Raw genomic sequence first — 5,330 nt, 5'->3', positions numbered from 1 at the left:
GTTAGATGCTTTGTTTGTGCCAGGGATCAAGAAAAATCTGTTGTCAGTTACAACATTAGCCAACATTGGCTTGGTTGTTAAATTTGTTGATGACAAGTGTATAGTTCATGATCTGTCTAATGGCGATGTTATTATTGCTTTTAGTGTTTTATGTCGTGAACTGTATAAGCTCATAGATTATGAAAGATCTATAAATGATTCAACATGTGCAATACATGATTCTCAAGCTATTTTAGATGCAAAGTTTTGGCATGCACGCTTTGGTCATCTGAATTTTACAAGTTTGCTTCGTTTGCAAAACTCTCAACTGGTGTCCTCCTTGCCCAAACTTGATGTACCTTAGAAGCATGTTTGTGAAGGTTGTATTTAGGGCAAAATGCAACGCTCATCCTTTCCAAAAAATGGTTTAGTTAGAGCTACACAAAAATTGCAGCTTGTTCATAGTGATGTATGTGGTCCTATGCAGACACATTCTCTTGGGAACTATCTTTACTTCTTGACTTTTATTGATGAATTTTCCAAGCATGCATGGGTATATCCATTGAAGGCAATGTCCGAAGTGTTTATGTGCTTCAAACAGTTTCTAGCTTCCGTTGAAAATTTGTTAGCATGTAAAATGGGCACCCTCCTTTGTGATCGAGGGGGGGAGTATATGTCTTCTAAGTTTAATGCATTTTTGGCTGAACGTGGGATAAAACATCAGTGTACAGTGTCGTATACACCTCAACAGAATGGAGTTGTTGAAAGAAAGAATAGGTTACTCATGGAAATGGCGAGGTGTATGGTCAAAAGTCAGGCTTTACCACATAGTTTCTGGCTTGAGGCTGTCATGTGTGCAACATATGTACTTAAAAGGTGTCCCACTAAAGCATTGCACTCTATCACTCCATATGAGGCTTGGCATGGCCGAAAGCTATTTGCTGCTCATTTGCGTGTTTTTGGTTGCTTGGCATATGCATTAGTGCCTAAACAACAATGCAAAAAATTGGATGATAAAGTAGTGACATGTATATTTGTAGGATACAGTTCTGAAAGTAAAGGCTATCGTTTGTATCATCCACAATCTAAACGCATTCTGGTTAGCTGTGATGTTGTTTTTGTGGAGGATGCAATTCAACCACTTCTTTCATGTACTAAGGAGACATCAATTAGCTCCAGAGATGTTTATGACACTTTGTTACCTCTTTTTACAAGTGGACAGTTAAGTGTTGATCCACTTGAGGCACCTTCTCAACCTTTGGAAGCTACTCATAATGATGTAGATCATTCTATTTCTGATGCAGACTTACATGATGCACTCATTAATGAGAGGGCTGATATAGAGGAGGCAAAGACTGTGCCTAAATGGCTTTTGTAGACTTTGCAAGATCTAGAAAATTAGATGTTCCTTTGTCATACCGTACTTGTTCAGGTTCTCATAGTGCTTCTTTTGCATCACATTGTTATGCTATGGCTGCCTCTAGTCTTTGTGATGAGAATGAACCTGTTTCTTTTGATGAAGCACAAAATTCAGAAAATTGGATGGCTACTATGCAATCGGAATATGATGCTATTATGAAGATTGGCACATGGTCTTTATGTGACGTGCCTCATGGCAAGAAGGCTATTGGCACTAAGTGGGTATATAAACTGAAGCGTAAACTTGATTGAAACGTTGACAAGTATAAGGCTAGGCTTGTTGCGAAAGGTTATGCCCAAGAAAAAAAACATTGATTTTGATGAGACCTTTGCTCCCACTTGCCGTATAACTACTACCTTAGCATCTATGCAATTGCTGCAGCTCATCGTGGTTGGAATGTACATCAGTTGGACTTTAAAACAACATTTCTAAATGGTGATCTTCATGAGGAAGTGTATGTATCTCAACCCGGTGGTTTTTTGTAGAAAGGGCATGAACACAAAGTGTGTAGGTTGAGAAAGGCATTATATATGGGTTGATGCAAGCACCATGTTCTTGGCATGAAAAGATACATGCCTATTCGATTGCATTTGGGTTTGAGAGTAGTCCAACTGAAAGCACCTTATAGTGTAAGCGTTGTCGTGAAAAATCTGTCACTATGTGCGGATCGTGAGGCAGAACCGTCGGGGTTATGGACTGGAAGGAATTAGAGTTCACACGCACAACACAATCAAGATTTACACATAAGACAAGTAGATGAAAGAAAACATTAGTTTATATCAAAATAATAGATTCTTTTATAATATAAGAATCATGTTACAACGGGTTGGATGTGAATATCAAGGATTGTTTATAAAGGAATGAGGAAGAGAGTGGAATATAGAAGGAGTTTCTTTGTTGATGATGCCTCTTGATGTTGTTGATCCTTCTTCTTCCGCTTTCCAATTGAATAGAGCTTCCGCGTTCTTTCTCCCTCCCCCCTTCTTCTTAAAATGAGCTCTTATTATAGGTTTAGGATTTCTTGCTTCCGTTTTTTTTACCCCTAAAAGTTTGTCTATATGAGTTGAGTTTCTTTTTATCCCTATTTTTGTTCTGCAACGTCAAATTTGACATGCAAGATATTCTTAAAAATCTCTTTCGGTTAGCTTTCTTATGCATATTTCCTTTTCTAATTTGGACATTGGACGAGGAAATTATGAGTTTTTTACTCAACCTTGCTCCTCATATCCACGCCTAGCTTTTCTTTTCCCATCTTTTTCTCTACTTTTGTCTACTTTCGAAAACCGTTTCTAACTTTTTATCCTTTCATTTATTACTATAGTTGATTTAACAACATTAGTTAATTTGGACTACTATTTTATTCTCTTTTGAGGAGGTTTCACACTATGTGTCGAAAACATCACGACAACGTGCTGATGATGTATTTCTGATCATGGTTATGTATGTTGATGATATATTGCTCAATAGTCCCAATGAGAAGCACATTGTTGACTTTAAGGATGATTTGCATGCCTCTTTTGATATGTCAGATTTGGGACATTTGCATCATTATTTGGGCATTCAATTTATGCAAGTTGATGTGGAACAACTTTGTGTCAATCAAAATATATTAACACATTATTGCAACGTTTTGGCCTTGAAGATTGTAAACCTATTGCCACTCCCATGGAGATAGGTTTATGTTTGAGCCTTCATGATGCTAGAGATGCATTTGATGTTATTCTCTATCAACAGGAAGTTGGATGCTTGATTTACTTATGCATAACCTGACCCGATATTCAGTTTGTTGTCTCTCAGATGAGCAGGTTTATGCATTGCCCATGAGTTAAGCATTGGCAGGAAGTTAAGCTCATCTTTCGCTACTTGAATGGTACCTGATCATTTGGATTGTTCATGGCTTGTCATGTGTTTGATGCTCGAGAGTCAACGTACCACACCTCATCCGATTGTGAGGTGGTTTTCTTCATTCTGTTCGCCTTGACATGCTGCATCACAAAGGATGGCATTTTTTTGGTCTTTCCAGTTCTGGATCCTTCTGATCCTCCTGATCCTTCGGTGTAGTGCGAGCTTTGCCGACTCCTTTGTCCGGCCTTGCCAGTGTCGAGAAGTAGGAAAGCTTCACATTAAAAGTCTACAATAAGATAAATACATAACTAAGATGAATCTTGATAGTGTATTATACATAAGGATCATACAAACAAAGCACTATATTATACATGATATGTAGAGGCAAATAAAGAAAAAAATACATTGTATTACATGGGCAAGAGAGGACTTGAACCTCCACCTCCACCTCATGAGATAGAAGGGATATCTAGGAATCGAAATCGAAGAGAACTATATTGTAAGAGATATCAATAAATAAGATTGAATATAATTGTACTGTATCGGGTCAAGAGAGAATTATAATGTAAAAACCATCATACGAGAGAAAGAGGAAGAAAAGAAGGTGAAGATAATAAAAAATCTTCAAAATACAAGAGAAGATCTAGCTTGGCAGTTGTGGTGCTCAACCTGCAACGAAAGGGTGGAGGTTCGAATCATACCGTCATCTAAAGATAGAAGGGAAGATGGCGGTCTACTATCAAGAAAGAGAAGAGCGGTTACTAGTCAGACAAAGTTTGAAGGTTCAATGATGCTCGCAACCATTTTGTAACTCTTTCATGAAATAATGATAAATTTCCTATATTCCTTCAAATATCATTCTACATCATATCTTATCATACCTTGTTGATCTCTATTTACTTCATCTCTACTCTTTTCGTCTCTTCCGTCCAAAATCCTAGTGATTCCTTCCTTTCATGTTATCTTTTGTCTGAGGAATGCAACACTTCTAGCTAAGCCACACCACGACACAATCTGGTGATCTCGACATGAAACGGGGAAGTAGAAGAGACATCTAAAGTAAAGATCAACATCAACAAGGCAAGTACGAGTACAATGGATATGGTAAGGTTGTTGATTGAAAAGTTGAATCAAGATCAATTATTTCATGCCTTAGAGAAGTCCAAGAGAAGATTGGTATGTTTGATGTGACAGGAACACACACACTTGTTGCGCAATGCTCGGCCACAACCGAGCTTAGAATCAAACACAGAAAACGGGAATGAATGCACGACACAGTGGAGAGAAGAGTACACAGGATGTTTACGTGGAAAACCCAAACACGGGAAAAAACCACGGCAGTCCACTAACTGCTAACTATCACTATGTAACAAGATACAATAGATGAACACAGAGGCAACGACCTCTTGTTCACTGTCTTCGCCACAAGCGGCGGTTACAGCAAAGATACAAACTCTTCGTCTCTTTCTCTCTCTCTCTCTCTTTCTCTGTACACTGTTGCGCTCTAATCTCGTGCCAACAAGAATGAAAACAACAATCATTTTTCTTTGTTTGCCCTAAGTCATATTTATACTAATATGACTTTTCGGCTATTTACAAATATAGCCTCGATGGACTCTCAGAAACATATTTACGAAGATGTCCCTTCATCCAGTGAGCACTTCTCATCGGGCCTTCACCATCCGGCTCTTGCCGGGTACTCCTCATCCGGTTCTCACCGGGTACTCCTCATCTGGTTCTCACCGAGTCTTCCGTAGCCAGGTACTCCTCTTCCGGTTCTCACTGGGTCCTCCGTAGCCGGGTACTCCTCATCCGGTTCTCACCGGGTACTCCGTAGCCGGGTGCTCCTCATCCGGTTTCTCATCAGCACTGTTCTTCTCACTTCCCATCCGGAGGGACCTGTTTCCTAACATGATGGCACACATATTTCAAAGTACTTGAATATATATTATGATGAAAGGGAAATGTTTGGTGTGAATGATGTAAATATGATAGCAAACTTTTATAAATGAGTGGACATGGAATTAAGAGATAGAATTCGTGAAATACAAACATTGCATAGTTTGGATTGGGATGCATTCAAAGA

This window comes from Azolla caroliniana, unplaced genomic scaffold, assembly GCF_043228905.1.
Source record: "Azolla caroliniana isolate FFs.n. ecotype wild unplaced genomic scaffold, voAzoCaro1.0.p SCAF_11, whole genome shotgun sequence".
NCBI classification, from domain to species: domain Eukaryota; kingdom Viridiplantae; phylum Streptophyta; class Polypodiopsida; order Salviniales; family Salviniaceae; genus Azolla; species Azolla caroliniana.
The sequence above is the reverse complement of the archived record's forward strand: the minus strand, read 5'-3'. Positions refer to the sequence as shown.